This window comes from Mytilus californianus, unplaced genomic scaffold, assembly GCF_021869535.1.
Source record: "Mytilus californianus isolate M0D057914Y unplaced genomic scaffold, xbMytCali1.0.p SCAF_10, whole genome shotgun sequence".
Classification (NCBI taxonomy): domain Eukaryota; kingdom Metazoa; phylum Mollusca; class Bivalvia; order Mytilida; family Mytilidae; genus Mytilus; species Mytilus californianus.
Window position 1 is genome coordinate 42,381,087 of NW_026262582.1, and position 23,744 is coordinate 42,404,830.

The 23,744-nt window shown below is 32.1% G+C and overlaps 1 protein-coding gene and 1 long non-coding RNA gene across 2 annotated transcripts in view; both read left to right on the top strand.

Annotated features, from left to right (window-relative positions):
* The window catches only part of LOC127718146 (uncharacterized), a 99,835-nt gene that overhangs the window by 17,299 nt on the left and 58,792 nt on the right, over positions 1 to 23,744 (top strand). The window lies entirely within an intron of this gene.
* On the top strand, positions 6,194 to 6,810 carry LOC127718166 (uncharacterized). The gene is made up of 2 exons (XR_007989602.1): positions 6,194 to 6,240; positions 6,314 to 6,810. It is a non-coding gene; the product is annotated as an uncharacterized LOC127718166 (long non-coding RNA).

A 23,744-nucleotide genomic window follows, 5' to 3' on the forward strand; every position in this document is an offset into this window, starting at 1 on the left:
ATTCTTTATTGAAATATATATAACTGACTCTATTTTAAAAGAGTAAAATCCATTTTATTCCTATTTATAAGCTTTTTCAATGTTTACCATAAATGAACGCAGATTTCATAAAGAAACACACAATTTTTACAATCTTCCATGCTTTTATTCTTATAATTGATAAAACTTACATTTAGTGTTCGGGGAATTTCCCAAAATATTTGTGGTAAAAATGTATGTGACAAATTTTTATTCGGGAATTTCCCCGAAATCACTTTCAACATTAATTAAAACTTTTGGTAGCACAGCTATGTGACAAACAGATCTTAAACACATTTCGGGAAAAATCCCGAAAAAATAATCTAAATGTAAAATGTATAAAGCATATATGTCTTCAAACATTTCAGGAATTATCCTGAATACCCAACATATAAATATGCTATAACTTAAAACTTATGACTAATGATTTCTTTTCAAATTTCGGGAAAAGTCCCGAAAAACTAAATCACTTGTTGAATAGATTTCTTTAACCATTTCGGGTAAAATCCTGAAACCAAATTTACAAAAATTTATGTTACAGATTTCTTCAAACATATCGGGAAAAATAAAAAAATAAAATCTATATGCAAGATTTTGAATACTTCGGGATTTATCCCGAAAACCCAACGTATATGCTAGAACTCATGACTAATAATTTATTTTCACATTTCGGGAAAAATCCCGAAAATATAAATCTATTATCAGGCACACACTTGTTGCATAGATTTTTTACCCATTTCGGGAAAAATCCCGAAATAAAATCTACAAGCAAAAATTATGCTACAGATTTCTTAAACATATTGGGAAAAATACTGAAAAAGAAAATCTTTAAGATTTTACAACACAGAATTTTGATACATTTGAAAAGTTTTTATGTAAGTTTGTTTCCAACATTTGTTGAAATTTGATGATTAATAAAAGAAAATGTAACAAATTGAAAAAAAAATGAGACAAAGTGCATATTACAAATTAAACATAAATATAATATTCCATTAAATAAACTGTTAAAACAGATATAAATCTGATCTTTATGTATTTTTTGTTGTAAAATTCAAATGTGGAAATAAAATGGCATTACTTAAACTTATAAACTATGCAAAGTAATTAAAATAGATGTACAAAATGTACTAGGATTGAAAGAGCAAGGTTTTAAAAATTATTTCTTAATTAAAAAGACCAAGATTGATAGATATGGTATAAAATAATTCATATATGCAATTACTACGCACTAGTTAACTAATAAACTCACATATAAAACTACAATCACAACAATGTTTTATAAATAGCGGTTGCATTAATGGAGATAAAAGGTACCAACAAGATTTTCAGGATGTATGCCTATACAAATAAGATGATAATGCATTATTACATTTATACCAAAAAACACAACAGTTTGAAAGATATCAGGAAGTCTGCAGTCCTTTAAACTACAAAATGAACTATGTTTGGCTCTTTTTTCCTCTTGTTTATCTTCATATCTGTGTCTTTTAAGACTCTCGTCAATTTGTCCTCCAAGATTTCTATGTATTCTACAAAGAAAAGTCACTTCAAGTTCAATATTTTAAAGTCCTTCAGGCATATTATTCATGATTGTTTTTGTCGACATATTTTGTTCTTTCTTATAATAGATGATTTTGTTATCACAGGACCTTTCATAGCTTACTGTATGTCATTTGTTTTGTTCAATATTTGAAGCCATATCACACTGATGATGTTTAAATATTGTTCTTATTAAGGCAGTTAACTCCTTAGCAATCATACTGCATCTTTTTTTTCTAATCTGGTGTTCTCATTTTTTTTATATATATGTTACTTTACCAATTATTACCTGCAAACAAATGGGGCAAACTGGAAAAGTTTTAAAAAAGAAAACAGTTTTTTTTTTACTTTTAGAGTTAGCATTAGGATTAGCAATCATACTACAGATATCTTCTTCTCTAAAAGAGAGGCAAAGTTCTAATCCTATTAATTTAATTATGTTACTTTACCAATAATTGTCTTAAAACAAACAAGGCAAATTTAAATAGTTTTAAGAAAAATTTGTAAGGGGTTCCTTAGAACCCAGTGTCTTGCCTGTGATTGCAGCTGTCAATGTAAAGTTGACTTTAACAGTGAGTACAGATTTTACTTGAAAAGACTCAACATTATCTAGACTGTACTTAACTGTACTTGACTTTGGTCTACAATTTAACCTAATGAGTCTAATACAGTACTTGATAATCTTGGTAAGGTCTTGCCAAATGCTCAATCAGTCTCGACCAGTCTCTACTTAGTCTTGACCATCTCAACTCGGTCTCGACCAGTCTTGACCCAGTCTCCACCCGTCTTGACCTTTAAAGGAGTAAGTTTGGTAAGGGTCATATTTGGCCCCGATTATTAAGTTTAATTTTTCAAAATAATAAATGTTTTAAAGGGATAGAAAGACATGTGAGAAAGTTGAATAGAACTTTTTTTGTCAAAGTTTTTGTTTTAAAGTGTTGATTTTTACATCCCAAATAGGTAAAAAATACAGATTTTTGCGAAATTTGACCAAATCGTCATGATTTCAAACAAATTAAGGCCTAGGAAACATAGAGTGCAGGCGTCCACAAACTAAATACTTAAGTCAGATATGTTAAATGTGATAACACACATTTTGTTAAAAAAAGCTTTTTTGTCGACGACGCATGCACTCTATGTTTCCTGTCCAAAAAATCGTTGGAAATTTACCGGTTTTCATTGAATTTTTGTTGAGTGAGTGCTATCTGTGACGTCATGAATAGAACGCAAGTACGTAAATTTTCCAACAAAAAGACATATTTTCTATCTAGTCATTGTATTAGCTATGATTCATTGTGATATTGGTCAATAAATCCTAATTTGAAATTGTAGCTATAAATAAGGGCTGTTTTAGGGTGTTATCGAACCTACTCCTTTAGTCTGGACTGGTCATAAAAAAATTAAATCAGCCCATCTATATAAATTATGTATTGATAAGGTTATTTTATAGTTTGGTTTATTGCTGTCAAACATAAGGATTTAATTAATAGGTATAAAAGCTACAATTTTCAGTTTGAACCAAATTCTGACAGTCACCTTTAAAAATTTCTATAACTTTTTCAAATCAACCTGGATTTTGAAAAAAATCTAAAGCTCATGATCATCATTTTTGTTTTTTTTAAAGTTTCTATTTTTCTATAATAAAATTAAAGAAAGAAAACTTCACTGACAGGCAATAACTCAACTGAAGATTTTGGCCATGTGACTTATTTGTAGATGTTATGGTGTTGATCATTTTTACTATTCAAACTGTTTCCCTCTCTTTACTATAGTTTTCAATAGGGCTAACAACAAAAAAGATGTGTTTCGATTTGCTGATTTATCGGCTCTGACAAAAAAATAAAAAATCAAAAATTCTTCCTTAGCATATGTCCCTGATTTGCACTATTTGTGAACATGAATGCTAATAAACAATTGGCCAGCTAATGTGTGCTTGCAGTACACTTGATTATATAAATACAACCATAAATCTAATATATATACATGATATACAAACATTCATGACAGTTTCAAACTTCAAAACATTTGAACAAAAGTTCAAAGAACTTCACTATGAAATTAGTAAGAAAATATCCTGACCTTCTGACCCTATATTTTTTTTACATGCACCTGGAAACAGACATACATGACATAATATTTTTTTGGCATAGAAAATATTTCAACAAGATACATTCACAAATGTCATGCCTGCTTTACTTATGATTGAAAATATGACGCTTTTACTACAATTATCGCATAAACTTGATCCATTATAATGATCCATGAAAATGAAGTCACGGTCAGTTTAACCAGTCAAGCAAATACAGCTTACAATCATTTCATACACCATTATAGTGGCCTTATTGCTACTATTATCTGAGAGATAGACCCAACCACAAAAAAGTAAACATTGTGCAATGAACCAGGAAATTGAGGTCAAGGTCAGATGATACCTGTCAGTTGCACATGTATACCTTACAATCACTCCATACACCAAATATATGACCTACTGCTTAAAGTCAAAGGATATGGATAAGGACTTGACCACCTTACTTGTATGAATGGAATTATTAACTTGTCCAAAAAAAATCTTAATATTAACCTTTTTTGCATTTTAAGCTGATTCAATGAACAAAATGAGTAAAAACAATGGAACAGAATTTGATTATTATCTCTTGATATCCTTTTCAAAAGATGAGTCGAGAACAACTAAATCTAGTATTCATCAAAGCCAAAGTCTCATCCGACTCAGCACATGAGGCACAGTCTGGTAGGCCTGCTTGTCATAATACACTCATTTGGTTTGTATCCTGGTCTTTTATGTTAAAAATATTGATTATTATGATTGATGCCCTACTACCAGTCAGGGGACATATTGAAATAAGTGTTTAAATCACTTATTTAAGTAGCAAATTCGAAGTTTTGTCACAAATTGTGATTTTGTAGTTTTACCAAAATTTTAAACACATAGGTTTTGATAATTTCTTTTCATTTAAATAGTAAAATTGAAAAAAATGAACTTTTTGCTTCTTTTAAGCAGCAAGGTTTATGCCTTCGATGCAATCATTTAGCTTCAAATTCTATTTTAGTTGAAAAAATGCTATAAAAATGGCTTTACATAATGAACTGATACTTTCTTAACAGATTTTTCCCAGCAGTGGGAGTATTTTTCCTGTAAAATTCAAGGTTTCATCTTATAGATTATGTAATAAAATTCTACTGTTCGCGATCAAAATTTCACTGTTCGGGGGTGTTGAAATTAGTGGGGGTTGTTAAAATAATGATACTTAAAGGAGTGATTTTTTGGTAGGAAATTAAGGTATGATACTTAAACAAGTGATTTTTATGTCATTATCCTAGATTTAGTACAAGGTCATCACCTGACATGACCCACTCATCCTATCAACACAGATGTTGGTTCTGATAATTTTAGCAACATAATAGGTCCCTGGATTATTAGTATTCTATATTTAAAGCTACAATAAAATTAAATCACTTAGTCTAGTGATTAATTTGTACTACTTAAAAAGGTGATTATTAAAGAAAGACAACTCTTACTTCTAACCTTTATGGACATAATGTTACTTGAATCAGTGATTTAGAAAATCACTCATTTAAGTAAGTCCCCTGACTGACTACAATCAAATATTGTTTTGTCTACATATGATCAAATATAATTTTCTGAATTTAATAGTCAATAATTTATTCATGTTTATTTTAAAAATATTTTTGATAAATAAAATTTATCATATTTATTATAAAGCAACAGAATAAGGAAAGGAAATGAGGTACTGGGTTGTCTTGGTCCCAAAATATCTCCTACAGTGCCAAACTGTTGATTACACATGGAGCCGATTCGTTTCCGTGCTGGTGCCAAACTGTCTTGTTACTACCTTAACTACAAAGCAGTAAGACCGGATTCAGAGATAGTATGCGATAGTATGCGATAGTATGCGTTTTATCTGTTAAAAAGTATCTGACAAAGAACCAGTATTTAATTATTGGTTGCAAGTAAACATGTCAAATTAATAATTGCTTTTATCTTCTTTTATTGTTTTTTTGTAATTACTTTTATCGTCAAAGTTGGATTTAATATTTTTTTTATACAGAATGATTTAACTTGTCCCGTCGGACAAGAATCATATGGCTTTTACTTGTCCGACCTTTTTTTCCTCTGGTATCGGACAATCTACACGCATTATTGTTGAGCCCTGCAGTGGTTAAAGGAGATGATTTTTGTAAAAAATAATGGATGACTGATGCCAAGTGATGAAAATAGCTTACTTGACCAAACCAGTCAGGTGAGCAAATAATGTGGGACAATCATGAAGATGATTCATGGATAATTCAGAAGTTTAATGTTGAGCAATCAGGAGTTGTTTTGATAGTATTTTAATTGTGAAACAGCACATTTTGTTAAACATAACATATTTATGAACACTTAAAAACTTTCAAACTTACCTTTCACATCTTCCCATATTTGACTGAGAAAGTCCTTGAACTTCACAGAGAATTGAATCAGAGACCTTTCTCTTCATATTTGTCTAGGCTAACTGCATGTCCTATGGATATATGTCAATCTGAAATAAGAACAGAATGGCCTAAACCTCATGCTGAAAATGTTTATCATCCATAGCTTTTTTTTTTACATATGAATTAACTGCTTGAAAGCACAATTTAAAATGGTGATTTGCACCTAAATGGGTGGACATTGAATCAACTTCTACGAAATTTTGTCTATGAAATTAGACCAGAGATATGATTCTCACCTAAATAGGTGGATATTGGATCAATTTCTATGAAATTATGTCTAGAAAAGGAACGAAGTTGAAAATAGATATAATATATCATTCAGTACAAATTATCATTCTCAAGCAGAAAACTTCAAAAAGTATTCAGGAAATACTTGCATCTTATTAAAACAAATTCTACAATAGGTGCCAAATTCCATAAAACCTATCAATAGGATTCAAAAGAAATAGAAACATTGGTGAATAAGTGAAACAAAGCTATAAAATAATTTATATAAACCTCACAGTTCCTACTAACATTTAACTGTGCAGAACTAATTAATGACCATCATGTAAACAACGCATGTAAACTGATTTTCTTAAGACCACACTTCCTTACTATGAAACACTTAATTCAACATTGGTTAAAATTGTTTGAAAAACAAAAAATTAAAATGCAAATTCTTATTAACAAATTAAAAAAAAACAATTCAAAAACTATTTAAAAAATTAAAAATTAAAACTGTAATAAATTAAAAATAAATGTGGATAGTGTCCACATGTGGACACAGAGGATGCCCCCGCTTGCATATCATATAGTTATAAAGGGACATAACTGAAGAACAGTAAAAGTGACGCTACCCAAATTTGAACTTGATCTAAGTTTTGTGTGCAAGTCTCATAACATTTGGTTGAGGCTAACTTAAGTAGAGAACAGAAACTAAAAATTCAGCAATTTTTCTATTTATAAAGGGGCATAACTCAATAATGGTTAAAGTGACACTACCCGAATTCAACTTGATCTGTGTTTTATCAGTGGAAGTCAAAATTGAACATTGCATTGTATAAAGCATTGATTGTAGTTGATTCAACTATAATCATGGACAAAGGAAGATAACTCCAATTTTAAAAATAACTTGATATTTAGAAGAAACTAAAAATTTTGCAATTTTTTCCATTTATAAAGGGGCATAACTCTAGAACGGTTTAAGGGACGCCACCAAAATTCAAACTTGATCTGTGTTTTGTGGTAATAAGCATTGTGTATAAGTTTCATAACATTTGGTTGAGGCAAACTTAAGTTAGAGGACGGAAACTAAAACTTTTGCAATTTTTCCATTTATAAAGGGGCATAACTCTAGAACGGTTAAAGTAACGCCACCAAAAATCAAACTTGATCTGTGTTTTGTGGTAATAAGCCTTGTGTATAAGTTTCATAACAGTTGGTTGAGGCAAACTTAAGTTAGAGAACGGAAACTAAAAATTTTGCAATTTTTCCATTTATAAAGGGACATAACTCTAGAACGGTTAAAGTAACGCCACCAAAAATCAAACTTGATCTGTGTTTTGTGGTAATAAGCCTTGTGTATAAGTTTCATAACAGTTGGTTGAGGCAAACTTAAGTTAGAGAACGGAAACTAAAAATTTTGCAATTTTTCCATTTATAAAGGGACATAACTCTAGAACAGTTAAAGTGACGCCACCAAAATTCAAACTTGATCTGTGTTTTGTGGTAATAAACATTGTGTATAAGTTTCATAACATTTGATTGAGGCAAACTCAAGTTAGAGAACGGAAACCAATTTTGGGATGTACGGACGTACGTACAGACGGACAAGGGTAAAACTTAATGCCCCCACCGCTACGGCGGGGGCATAAAAAAAATAAATGAATAGAAATAAAAGTAAAACAGTAATTAAAAAAGAAATAAATGAAAAAATGGGGAATGTGTCCATGGGGCACAGATGATGCCCCAACTTGCATATATATCATTTAAAGTTATAAAGGGACATAACTGAAGAACGGTAAAAGTGACGCTACCCAAATTTGTTAATGATCTGAGTTTTGTAGTAATAAGTATTGTGTATAAGTTTCATAACATTTGGTTGAGGCAAACTTAAGTTAGAGAACGGAAACAAAAAATTCAGCAATTTTTCCATTTGTAAAGGAGCATAACTCTAGAACGGTTAAAGTAACGCCACCAAAATTCAAACTTGATCTGTGTTTAGTAGTAATAAGCATTGTGTATAAGTTTCATAACAATTGGTTGAGGCTAACCTAAGTTAGAGAACGGAAACGAAAAATTCAGCAATTTTTCCATTTGTAAAGGGGCATAACTCTATAACTGTTGAAGTGACACCACCAATAATCAAACTTGATCTGTATTTTGTAGTAATAAGTATTGTGTATAAGTTTCGTAACATTTGGTTGAGGCAAACTAAAGTTAGAGAACGGAAACCAACTTTGGGACGTACGGACGGACAAGGGTAAAACTTATGGCGGGGGCATAAAAACAAATCAAAGCATCGTCGATGTTGTGATCCAGCCATATTCATAGCTAGTCTGATATTCTTTCTGACCATACTTTTTTCAATATTTTTTTCTCTTTTCATTTCCAATCTTACTGTTAAATTTCTATGTTATTGCCCACAGGTAGGGAATTTCGCAATATTGATGCAAATAATGATATATTGAAAAGATGCATATAATTACGAAACTAATTCTAAAATTTTTGATAAAGTTCGTTATTTCATTAAACAGTCAAATAGATTTTAACGTTCTAAGTCAGCAGTTTTCTTTTTTTCTTTCTGTCCTATTTGCTTTTTTTGTTGCCATGCCAATGTGTGACTCCTTCCTTTATTTTCTTTAACTGTCGCTATATTATGTATGTGTTTGCTGTCATCATATATGTGTATTGTATATGTAAGGAGAGGACTTAATGTAAGTTGTTATAACTTGTGTCCAATCCTATTGCTTGATTAATGCAATAAAATATTATTAAATTAATGATATATATATATTGATATTTCAATTTTAGACTCTGTCAGATTTTTTTTTTTATAAATATTTGCAATTTAATGGTATTGACAGAGTCTAAAATTGAAATATCAATATATATATATCAAATACCTAATGATGAGATATTTCCAATTACTGTTAAATAGCAATATAATGGGATATAAATGTAGAACAAATAAATAAATTTTATTGCAGAAAATGCTCAGGTAAGAGTTAAGCAATTTTGTTTATTGTTTCAACCAAATTTCTGATAATTGTAACTAATTAATTAGATCTTGATTTTTGACTTATGTCAGATGATAATGACACTGATTTCACAAGTGAAATAAAATTTGCTTGCATTTTTTATACATATTTTTACATTTTTTGTCTTTTCTTCGAAAAAACCATGTCTGATTAATCATTCAGCTAGCTAGAAAAATTAACAGAGTATTTTAATGTAGTGTAGATCAAAATAAATAAGACATTTGCAGGTTTACTATTGAGGTCAAGAATATGTGTATCCAGTTAGGTGTGTAATAAATTGTGCCTATTTAATTATGTAACAGGTCATGAGATATTAAATGTGGTGAATTAAGACTGGGGTTGTTTCCAATTAATACTTACACCTTTGAGTGTAATTATTTGAAAATCATGACAGTTTATAATCATACTGACTCTTACTTGCCTATGGAAAGAATTTCAAAAAAGTGTGGGAATCAACTTAGATATATTAACCGTCCGTGTACATTAACGCCAAACATTTGTCATTTTAAAATGAAAAATAGATTTTGCAAAATGCTCTGCAACTTTTGATGTTAATTGGTTTGAAAAATGTAACAAAAATCTATTGAAGTCACTTCTGAAAAACCATTTTCTCTATGAGATTTGAAATTTGTTATTTTCATGAGATTACATTTTTGATTTCACGAAGATATTGAAAGAAATAACAATAAGTTTGCGTTAAAAATGATTTTATTTTGTCAAAAGTTTAAATATATTAAAACATTTGTATTTGCTTGTTTTAGAAAACAAAACATATTTCTATCTCATTCTTAAACGCAAATATTGAAATAGCTGACCTTTAGCATTTTCCCATTTCACTTACAATATTGAAAAATGAAAAATGCTCTAACGTGGAGCATTTTTCAATTTGGCTTACAATATTGAAAAATGAAAAATGCTCTAACGTGGAGCATTTTTCAATTTGGCTTACAATATTGAAAAATGAAAATGCTCCAACGTGGAGCATTTTTCAATTTGACGTTTGATATTGAAAAATGAAAAATGCTCCAATATGGAGCATTTTTCATTTTTCATTTTACTGTGCAATATTCAAATTTGAAAAATGTTCCCATCTACTTCATTATTTAAATGTCTAATAATGAGAACGAAATGTAATTTGTTTCAATATAGGCGTTTTAAATGTTTAAATTGTTGACACTTTTTATTTCCGTTTTCTTTTTTCTTGTTTTAAGCGCAATATCTTGAAGATCTTTTTAAGGTGTGTGTTTGTGTGTGTGAACTATGTGTGGTATCAACAAATTCCGAACAAGAATGGTACACTGACAAGTACGATAATGACCACAAAAAATGATTCTTTCTTTTTATCTATATATCTAGCTGTCTTTGTAGCTACATGTTTATATCTATCTTTCGATCTATCAATCTGTCATTCATTGTTTCTATCTATCTGTCTATCTATCTGACTTTTGTTTATCTTTGTCTTTTCTTTCTTTGAATTGTCGGGGTTGAAATCTTTAATTTAGTTCTCTCGAAGAGAAGAAGTCACTTGTTTACATACATGTACATGTTGTAAGAATAGAAGAACTTTTAGACCATCGATGTTTGATTCAACACATGATACTTGACGGAAGAACACACCAAGACATTTCTCAACACTTGACTTCTTTAGGAATCAAGCATGTATCAGCGCGAACAATACGCCGTTTTTGTTCTGAAAATGGAGTTACTAGGCGATGCGGAGTAGACGAAGGAGCATTAAACCATATCGTGGCTGAATGTGTAAAACATGTTAGAAAAGAAGGGAAAATATTAGATACTGTCCATGTCAGTTTCTGTGCATGTTCAAGGAGGAGGGTTCGCGGGTGGAGTGGGGTGGGGAGGGATGGGTGTAGATGTTATATTATTCTGATCACTGCGCTAGTATTTGTTTTAAAATTTGTATTTGTCTGCATTGTACAGCATTTCCTAATTTTGAATCTGTTTAATGCAAACTTGTTTTTCCCCAAGCTAATAATATTCACAATTCTCTGTCGCAGAATATCAAATAAGCATCATCTTATAAAAGAAAATATGAAAGTAACTTGCATGCATGTATGTGTGGTAAATGTATATTTCGAAGGATGAATGACTTCTTATTTTTGTTTTTACCGAAAAAAAAATGTAGCAAAGAATATATCATAATTATGTGAATAGTATTTCAACAAACATAAAACAGTTCCCATGAATAAAATTGAGAATGGAAATGGGATATGTGTCAAAGAGACAACAACCCGACCATAGAGCAGACAACAGCCGAAGGCCACCAATGGGTCTTCAATGCAGCGAGAAACTCCCGCACCCGGAGGCGTCCTACAGCTGGCCCCTAAACAAATATGTATACTAGTTCAGTGATAATGGACGTCATACTAAACTCCAAATTATACACAAGAAACTAAAATTAAAAATGATACAAGACTAACAAAGGCCAGAGGCTCCTGACTTGGGACAGGCGCAAAAATGCGGCGGGGTTAAACATGTTTTTTGAGATCTCAACCCTCCCCCTATACCTCTAGCCCCTAAGTTCTGTTTTATGTACATTCTATTACCTTTTATTCAATATGATTTTACATCTTTAATATGTGAAAGCAAAACGAGTATTATAGGACAAATATGTCGACACAAAAAATGGGTCTCAGTCAATCTTCTTTTGAAATAAAAAAAAAAAGTTAAAAAAAAAAAAAACAGATCGACACAGATCGACACAAACATATTCCGAACCATATACATCATGTACATGGAACATATACTAGTAGTTACATTCAAAATATGATGTGCGCATAGTGTGTTCTATTTTCAGGTTGGACCCACATACGGTCTGAAAATGATGACAGGCCATTTATCAAGCAAAGGAATCAACGTGTCTGAGGCTAGAGTTGGTAAAGCATCGGTTCCAGAACTTTTCATAAGGGGGAGGGGGGCACTGACTGACCTAAGGGAGGCCGCTCCAGTCATGCTCCAGTGATTCCCTATATAATCAACCAAATTTTCCCCACAAAAGGGGGGCGCCCCTCCCACCCAGCCCCCCCCCCCCCCCCCCCCCCTGGATCCCTGGATCCGCATATGAGCAGGTATAGGAAATAATTCATTACACAATTATATGCTGGGTTTGACTTAAGTCTGTGATGATTCAAACTTCTTGTTCCTTCTTCTCTGATGGTTAAGTGACGAAACCTCGGCGTTCATAACACTCTCCAAATCACACAATATTTTTAAGATGTAACATGTAAACCAATTCAATACAATACAATACAATACAATACAAAGTTTTTTTATTGCTAATTATGACGCCCAATAATTTGAGCAGTACAATTAAGTTCAATTTCATACAAGTGATTACATATTGATGACATTGATTATTTAAAAATTAAACAAAATCAAGTCTTTTTCACCATAATAATTTCTACAGGAATAATATACATAATATATATTGTTTTACAATATAATATACTAGTAGATGGACAAACTACCGGTGACTAAACTGTATCTAGAATTAAATTTCTCTCTTTGAATAAAGTACACAATAATAAACTTACTTTTTTAATTTTAACATTATCCTCAGATGACATTAACCATATTAATAATGATTCATTTGGGGGCTTTAAAAGTTATTTATATATTCAGATCTTTTATTTTCTAAAACTGGACACTGAAGAAGAAAATGAATTTTATCTTCAACTTCAGTGCTGAATAATTTACATAATTTATCCTCTACTCGAAGCCCCTGATTTCAGAGTTATTGATTTGTTTTATTTTACTTCCTCATTTATTCCTTTTAAATTGAAATATGAATGCTACCTTTTATAGTTTTATTAGGACATTCATCTACATGTAGGTCACCAACGGAAATACATAGTGTTTCAACTTCTGCAGTGATGACAGCGTATTATGCACATCGCCGACGCTTTCACAAAGCCAAGAAGTAAGGGACGACGTCAAAAGTTCAATGTAGGATAAAAAACTTAATTCACATAGTTTGTTCACTGACACCCCCCCCCCCCCCCCCCCCCCCCCCCCACCACCACCCTTTTTCTTAACTTAATTTGGGAAAAATGATTGTAAAATATGGATATATGTAAAATCGATTTTGGATAAACAAAACTCGCAGCAATTTTACACCCCCTCCCCCTCTCCCACCCCAAACTATTGGATTGAAGTTTTTCATCCTACATTCCTTCTGCTTTCGTGACTGTTACCATGATCGGTCATGGATTTTGCGTTTTATTCGGGACATAAAACATCTCTTTTGAATAGCCTTAATTTTTGTTTGCTAGTCAAAAGATAGGTAAATAAAAAGTTGATATTTTAAAATAGATAAATCTTTTGTCATACAAGTTTCGTGTGTGTGTGTGTGTGTGTGTAAAAATCGTCTTCTAGTGAGTCATGTCGCTTTCTTCTTATATATCATTATCTTGGTATCGTTCTTTACTACTCCCAAATGGCATGACAGGTACTCGAACCCTACAAACATTCTAAAACAGTAACTTTCTTTTTCTGTACCTGTCTACTAGTATCCCAAGCTATTAATTTGTATGAATGTATTACAGTTGTGGTTCTTATTCAATTTGCTGTCAGTCATAACTTATTTTTTCATCGTTTTATTGAAATCTTGACCGTGTTTTTTCCCGTTTCTTTTATTGTTTCGATTTTTGGGTTTCCTATAATAATGATGATAACAAACTAAAAGTTATAATTAGTTTATTTCGCTTCCTCTACCTAGTATTTGTTTAGCAACCAACAATCAATCAATCCAGCTCTTAATTATTTGTAACAAACGTATATACACGGCCGTCACTCGGCTAAACGAGAGATTGGTCGGTTAATCTATATTGAGTATGCGGCTATATCGGCGGTTGGTCTGTTAATTGGGTTGGCTAAAGTCTGTTAATCAGATGTTATCGAGAAAATACTTGCAAGTTTAGTATGTTTCATTGTATAACTTTTTAAATATATTTTCTATCATAAAAATTATTCATGTCTGACAAAACAATTCAATGTACTGAATCCAGTGGTGTAATTATTTTTTTTTTCTAGCTTCGATAAACAATCAATAAAATGAAAAGGCGGGTTACTCATCAATAAATTTATACACATTTTACACACACAAAATGTACACAAAATGACAACTTAGCTGAATTTACTTGCATGCAATATTTTGAACATCGAAAAAAGACAGGCATTATGTTTGTTAACCATATTAATATCATTGTGTGAAAAATCTACACGAAAATCTGTATTTTGGTGATATTAATCAATTTTTATTAAAAACCTGGTCTGTTAATGGGTCGGATGTATAAAACACGGTCTGTTATTTGGTCTGTTAAGAGTTATGAATGGCAATGAAAATATAATTTGATTGCTTTATGGGGAGTTGTCGGATCAAATGGGTAGGCTCAAGACGAGTGGCTAAAATGTACGGAAACAACACATGAACAATGAAACATAAATTTGGACAATGGAAATTGGAAATTGATAAAAATGTTTTCAAAAAGTGTAATATTAAAGTAATATTAATTTCATTAAAGAATGGTCGCATATATCATGTGAATTCTGTTTCGTTGTTATGAATGACACCAATTTGTGATCTACATTGGTAACCAGTATATACATCATTTTTATAGTTCGTTCTTAGGTTGTACTGTTATACCACTGTCCCAGGTTAGGGGAGGGTTGGGATCCCGCTAACATGTTTAACCCCGCCACATTATGTATGTATGTGCCTGTCCCAAGTCAGGAGCCTGTAAATCAGTGGTTGTCGTTTGTTTATGTGTTACATATTTGTTTTTCGTTCATTTTTTTATATATAAATAAGTCCGTTAGTTTTCTCGTTTCAATTATTTTACATTGTCATTTCGGGGCCTTTTATAGCTGACTATGCGGTATGGGCTTTGCTCATTGTTGAAGGCCGTACGGTGACCTATAATTGTTAATTTCTGTGTCATTTTGGTCTCTTGTGGAGAGTTGTCTCATTGGCAATCATACCACATCTGCTTTTTTTTTATATCAGAGATAAACGTCGTAATGTAACTAAACATCAGTAAGTAAAATATATTGGGATGCTAAAATATAAAGAATAGAGAAAGAATAATGAGAAAAATAAATAAAATGTAGAGAAAAGTGACATAACAATTTAAAGAATACAGAAATAAACAACACCCCCAATCCGGACCCTCATGGTATACACGAGAATCTGGATGGAGACGCAGAATATAGAATAATAGATAAGGACAGTAGAGAGTGATGCATTGCTAAAAAAGAGAGAAACATAACAGACATGAAACACCCCTTTTTACTATTTAGACCCTCCAAGATGATTGTTAAAACAATTTTGGCATTTATTCCACATCTCCTTATTTTTAAATTAATAGTATAGACAACGATATCTATATAGATGCTTTGCAATTCTTTTACTGTATATCACTTTATGTTATTTGAAACTGGAGTCCGATAAACATTGGCCTCCTGTCAACCGCTAAATCTGATAGCTCAGTAAATATTTTAAAGTGCAAATAAAACAAAATTTCAGGGAGAGGGGGTGGTTGAAACAGTAACGGATTGTGATGTACTCAAATTGGTGACAAATGCTAGAATTTTACAAGCGCGCAACTGCAGTTCTCCTCTGCACTTATGTAGAAAGGAACTAAACGGAATAAAATGAATTAAAACTTAAGATAATCAAATGTAGCTGCATTCGCTTCTTTTCATTTACTTCTTTAGAACGTTTTGTAAACAACATATGATTAAGTAAAAAAACAAAAGAACCAATTGGATGATGCTGACGAATTAGGGTTTAACGTCCAGTGGCAAATATCATGTCCATATGAGAACGACAACAAGTTATATGTACCCGGTGTTGTATAAGACAGACACTTACAGTCGGATTTTTGAACGTGCTTCTTTGAACAGACACAAAAATCAAGGCTGATTGAAAACGTTAATAATAAATTTCATGCATATTCCAGCGGCCAATCCATATCAGGCTATATTGCAGTGACACACCTTTCATAAAAATGCATAGAAAGTCAAAATAAAAATGCTCTTACTACAAGGATACTGTTGCACCGTATTGTCATTTTTTTTTCTCAAGTACATCTCATTCTTAACTTTTTTAATGGGAAATTATAAAGGTAGCAAAACTATTGTCGTGGCTAAATAACTCTTAACTGACACAATTTTAATTGTCCAACCCATTAACAGACTTTATTCCCCTAATAGTCACTAAAACGTGGTATTACTCACGTTATATTACAATTATGAAATATTTACTAATGTCAATTTATTTTTTAGAACCAAAGTACTATTTTGTGTCCTTTAAATGATATCTAAAATTGTTTGTTTCGCCTTTTATTAAAACAATTGCTATGCGTATAAGCATAAATACCACATACTTGCGCGACGCATTTTAGTTTTACTGAAGTTTGCGCAGACTATGAAATGTTTTTACAGGTGGAAAATGTTCTATGATAGATATCATTTTATCAGACACTTTTCTTTTTTTTTATTTGGTTCTTATAATATGCCAAAAATCTGTATATTTAATAGAGTTGAACATTTAAATTGTGCGTTTTACTCTTAACAGACGTATAACCGACCCGATTAACAGACCAACCGCCCATATAGCCGCATACTCAATACAGATTAACCGACCAATCTCTCGGCTTTTTATAATTATTATTTCTCTGCAGGGAACGATGTTTTGGAATATTGTTTCATATCATTTTGTAATACGCTTACGGAAATATAATTATGCAAGGTTTAACTTAATGTAAATGGCAGAAAGTTCATATACTTGGTAGCATAGCAGTCATTACTCTCCTTTTTATGTGACAATATTTAAGATTTATGGAACTTTAACCACTGTAGGGTAAAATCAACTGTTTCATACTAATACCTTTCCCCTGAATTATAAATAAAAATCAATCTTTCCTTTCTGTTGTCAGAATAGGAACGAGAATTAGACAAAGAGACAACAACCCGACCAAAAAGCAAAAACAGCCCAAGGCCACTAGTGGGTCTTCAATACAGCGAGAAAATCCGGAAGTCGTGCTCCAGTTGGACCCTTTACACAAATGTGTACTAGTTCATCGAAAATGGACGTCACATTAAATTCCGAAACATATAAATAAACGTAAATAAAAAAAAATTATATACAAAACGAACTAAGGCTACCAGCTTCTTTTTTATTCTATTATAGTACTTAACTTATTTATAAGTAGTTTGTGCAAGCGAATGTACTTCCAGTGTGACTTTCAAAAATAACTTGATAGTCGCTTAAGGTATATCATACTTTTCAAACGATTCGGAAGTTGACATAATATGTATTGAGACACCTGTCTTCTGTTGAATACAATATAAGTGCTTCGCAAGATTATGTGTTTAGTTGGGTTGTTATTTCGCTGCCGTGTAAGCGACATCTTTTTCTGTTCATATCAGTATATATCAAATCGTCGTGTTGCTATGTAATAGATAAAAGGTATGAAGAGAATTATAAAGCCATAGTTTTAATAGAGATTCTGCTGAGAATACTAACTTACAGAAAAAAAATGATAAAAAAATTAACTGTCGATATATTTGATACATAATTGATTTATAATCGTAACAGGTGTCGATAATAAAATTACAGTAATTTTTTTTGTCAAAATCCATTGCAATTGTACTGACTGATTTTTTAGGCACAGACACATGATGCCTTGTTATAGGTTGTTATTCTCTTTGAACTAACTATCACAAACTTCGAGCACGCTTGTATCTGTACTATGTGTTTAGCCTTTTTTATAACTTGTTTATTGGTTTTTATACGCACGTCTAAGACGGGAAATATTATGGTATACCGTTGTCCGTCCGTCCGTCCGTCCTTCGTCCACACTTCGGACAATTAATAAAAAAGCTTCCACCAACTTTTATGAAACTTTGTTGAATTGTTTATATCTATTGACGTAAGCTCCCTTTCGATTTTTATAAATTTCAAATTTTTCGTTTCCATGTCATGAAATTTTATTCTTAAAAAAGGGGGGATTTTCCAGTTTTAGGACAATAATTCAAAAATGCTTCCATCAACTTTAATGAAACTTTGGTGAATTGTTTATATCTATTGACGTATGCTCCCTTTTGAGTTTTATAAATTTCAGATTTTACGTTTCCGTGTCATGAATTTTTATGCTTAAAAGAGGGGGATTTTCCAGTTTTCGAACAATCACTCATAAACACTTTCACAAAATATGAAACTTTGGTGAATTGTTTTTATCTGTTGCCTTAAGCTACCTTTCAATTTTTATAAATTTCAGATTTTACGTTTTTTCAGTTATGAATTTTTATATTGAAAAAAGGGGAATTTTTCCAGTTTTTGGACAATAACTCAAAAACACTTTTACCAACTTTTATGAAACATTTACATTTTTGGAGTTATGCAGTCTTATTCATAAAAAAATGAGGCTTTTTTCAGTTTTTCGGATAATAAATCAAAAATGCTTTCAGCAGTTTATGATGAAACTATGGTGACTAGTTTATATCTATTAAACTAAGTACCCTATTGTTTTTTATATAATTTTTGATTTGATGTTGTACAGTTTAGGAATTTTTTCTTCTTACGCTAATCACGTTTTCATAACGACAATACATGCACGATTTATCCGATTGCAACACGATCTTAACACGCTACTTCTGCGATTATAGAACGCTCTTACATCGATCAGTCTACGACCTTTCCACTTTCATACCGTGATCTAACTACGCTCTCGTCAATAACGTCAACATCATGTTCCATATAAATACTGTTCCATTTCTTCTAATTGTCATTAATACGTAGAATTCTCGAAAACAACACAGGCATACCACCAAAATATACCAGAACTAGTGGGCATGATGGTAGGAATAGAGGTAGAATCAGAGGAGCCTCTGATACGAAAACAGATCCAGTAGACATGTCGGATCAACCAATCTAAACTGAGTCACAACGCGTTGGCTGATCCATCGAGATCAAATGACGATATTTTATTGAACAATAGAGGAAATGGTATAGATGTGTCAAGCATGGTTGTGCTCATCAGACTTTGACCAAAATGTCATGTTCCGTGGTCAAAGTTAAGTTTTTGATATTTGGTCTTTTTTTTCTAACACTATATGCAATATTTCATCTTTATTTGGTGTATGGAAATATTTAATGATGTGCATGTCAGTCTGGCAGGTTTTATTTGGCATTGACCTCATTTTCACTGTTCATTGCTCAGTGTTCAGTTTTTTAGTTTTGGTCTGATTTTCTTAAACTATTAGCAATAGGTTAACTATATTTGCTGTATGGAAGAATTGTTAGCTGTACACTTCTGCCTGCCTGCCTGTCTGGTTCAGATCCTTGACCTTAACTTTATGGTTCATTAGTCAGTGTTTAGTTTTCTCGGTTAAGTCTGTTTCTTTGAAACTATTAGCAATAGGTCAACTATACTTAGTGATTAATTGTAAGGTGTACATGTATTTCTTGTTTTGTTTATATGACATTGACCTCATTTTCTTGGACCATGTTAAGTTTATGTGATAGCTGTAGTAAAGCTTTATATTTAGGACTATCAACATAGAGGGTGGGCAGGACCTTTTTCGGGACGTCGGGATCGGGTGTTTTTAAGCTCGGGATTTCGGGATTGATCCTTTCGGGATCCGGGATTTCTTTTTTCAAATTCCAGGATGTCGGGATATAATTTTTATACGCCCGTCAAAATTTTGACGGGACGTATTATGGTATACAAATGTCCGGCGTCCGTCTGTCCGTTCGTCTGTCCGTCCGTCCGTCTGTCCGTCTGTCTGGCGTAAACATGTTGCACCGTAACTTGAGAACGACTCATCTAAATTTCATGAAACTTAATACAGTTGTTCCTTATGATAGTCAAACGATCTGTATACTTTTTGGTGAAAATAAGATTAAAACTTTTTGAGTTACAGGACTTTGTAACTAAAACAGGGGTGTGTTTTTTTTTCACATGTCGCGCCGTATCTCAAAAACGATTTATGATACTTGCTTAAAACTTCACACACTTCTTAGTTATATTAATCTTAAGATCTGTATAATTTTTGGTGATGATTCAAAATTTTGTTTTAGAAATATTGAGTTTTTTGTAAAAAAAAAAAGGGGGGCGGCTTTCACGTGTCACGCTGTATCTCCAAAACAATTTATGATTTTTGCTTAAGACTTTCCATACTTCTAAGTTATATTTATCTTAAGATCTGTATACTTTTTGGTGATGATTCAAAATTTTGGTTTAGTTTTGTTAAAAAAGGTGGGTTTTCATATGTCACGCTGTATCTCAGAAACTATTTATGATTATTGCACACAAGACGAAGGGCGTATCATGCGCTCATGGCGCAGTTGTTTATTTTTTAATTCGGGACCTCGGGATTTCATGTTTTTAAGTCCGGGATTTCGGGATCAGGACCCATCCGACCCCCTCAACATAATATCAATGATAAGTAAAGAAGGCGAGACATTTCAGCGTGCGCACTCTTGTCGTAATTTGTGAAATTTTAAATAATTTGATTAAAACATTTATCGATATTGCCTCTTTGTTGATACTATTATATTTTTTGTAGCTCGTCCGCTCCCATTTTATATTCGTTATGTAAACAGAAAGTCACAACTGTTTTGTTTTTTTAACAGGGATCACGAAACTTTAATCCTGTTCCATACCAGGCTGATAATTTTGGGAATAAAATTCATCTTGATCAAAATGAATCTTGCAAGTAGCCCTCGAAGTGGGATAAAGAGAGGGGGTGATGTCGAGGTTACAAAAAGGGGATGTTGGATATAGGATTATAAAAATTGGGGTAATGAAATCAAGGGGACAACAAAGGTGGGATCTGGAGAAAAAAAGAGAAATTTAGGAAAAGGCGCACACCGAGTCACTCCGACCTCATTCACGTTAATGAAATAAAATTCCATCTGTAATGTCGGAATAAGATTTTAGTGTTGTTCAGACATAATAATTTTGTACCTTCTATTTTTTTTAACAGACAATACCCTTTTCTAAAATTGACAATGGAAATTGGGAATGTGTCAAAGAGACAACAACCCAACCATAGAACAGACAACAGCAGAAGGTCACCAATAGGTCACCAATAGGTCTTCAATGCACCCGCACCCGGAGGCGTCCTTCAGCTTGCCCCTAAACAAATATATATGTACTAGTTCAGTGATAATGGACGTCATACTAAACAAATTAAACACAAAAAAACTAAAATTAAAAATAATGCAAGACTAATAAAGGCCAGAGGCTCCTGACTTGAGACAGGCTCAAACATGCGATGGGGTTAAACATGTTTTTTGAGATCTCAACCCTCCCCCTATACCTCTAGCCAATGTAGAAAAGTAAACGCATAACAAAACGCACAGTAAAATGCAGTTCAAGAGAAGTCCGAGTCCGATGTCAGAAGAGGTAACAAAAGAAAATAAACAAAATGGCAATGATACATAAATAACAACAGACTACTAGCAGTTACTGACATGCCAGCTCCAGACCTAAATTAAACTGATTGAAAGATTATTGTAAAAAAAATTCCATTTTTTCCGTATTTTACTTATAAATGGACTTAGTTTTTCTGCCAGTTGAAATTACATTCACTCTGTGGTTAAAGTTTTTAAAATTTTAACAACTTTCTTAAACTATCCTGGATTTGTACCACACTTGGACAGAAGCTAATGTTTATGATCAAAATCTAGTATCTAGAAGGAAATTTTGATAAAGTTTTGTTCCATTTTTTCCGTATTTTACTTATAAATGGACTTAAGTTTTTCTTCCAGTCAACATTACATACAGTCTGCAGTTTAAGTTTTTAAAACATTTATTAGATTCATAAATTATCCTGGATTTTTACCAAACTTGGACAGAAGCTACTTACAATCAAAAGATAGAGAGGAATATTTTTATTTTTTTTCCCTCATTTTTGTTGAGCCTGTGATTAACAGCAAAAGTAGGCGAGACACTGGGTTCCGCGGAACCCTTACGAATTTTTAAATAAATGTGTTTAATTCCGATGTAAAGACCCTTTAAGTGAATCAATATTAAAGCCAAAATATGCAATCTTTAATGACCTGACAATAGTATCGTAACTATATCCCTTCTTAATAAGTTTGTTTAAAGGTTTTGTTATCTTCTAATGTTCTTTGTTGTCGTTTGTTGATGTGGTTCATAAGTTTTTCTCGTTCTGTATATAGATTAGACCGTTGTATTTCCCGTTTGAATAGTTTTACACTAGTCATTTTGGGGACACTTTATAGCTTACTGTTCGGTGTGAACCAAGACTCTGTGTTGAAGACCGTACTTTGACCTATAATGGTTTTTATTTTAAAAATTGTGACTTAGAAGGCGAGCTGTCTCATTGGCACTCATACCACATCTTCTTATATCTAGAGAAACGTAAACTAGCTTCACATTTGAAGTTCATTTTCAACTAAAATGCCACCTCACATTCATTTCAAATAATAGAAAATCTGTCTCAAAATGAACAAAGTAATCAGCAATATCAGTGTTGACAACATCAAAACTATTATGACTATACATTTACCAAATAAACCATACTATAAAAATAAAAGACCACAGGAACAATTATACACCTAAATCTTCAAAACTTGTCTCCTAAAGACAGTCGTATCTAATTCCACCAAGCACTGACTCAAATGTCTGCTTCCTGATTAGTTTTGCCAAAATAATGTATTTCAGTTAAAAACAGAAAAATTGCTGTAAAATTCAACATCCAACTCGCGGGACCAAAATGTAGCATGAGTAATTTTAATTGAGATTCGGAGATGTGGACCACAGCTTGTTCTAGTTGTAAACAGAGACGATGGATGCCAAATGCTAAAGCACTATTGGTATCTAAATAGCTAAGTAAATAAAAACCAAAAACAGTGAAAATTATATCATTTTATCTAGTTAAGAAATGGAGCATTCAATGACTTCCAAAATAAGCCGTATTTAGATGGAATATGGCATATTCATCAACCTTATACAGGGAGACTGGGAAAAGAACAGCTTTCCAATGTGTTGTTTTTATCTTTACACCTTTTCTAGGTTGTCATCGAGGATATCACCAAACCCGTAGCCAGTGCATGAAAGTACGAAATTTTATGTTAATAAAATTTCCTGTTTCAATATTTTTTTATTTACTTTACATTCAGAATAACTCTCACGGCTTCGGGTAAACTATTTAGTCGTTGAGGGCTTAGGGCACATTGTTATTGTTTTCAACTATGCATAATCCTTTTGATAGCCACAACAATTACGTGTTTTTAAGAGCAGACATAGTTATGGTTTGATCTACACTCAGTTACATTGCTCAGATCTTATATTCAATGTACATTAACTTTTAAAAGAAGTTTACAAATGTTTTGCAACGATGCAAATACTAAACTTGAGAGTAAAAATAAATATCTTTATC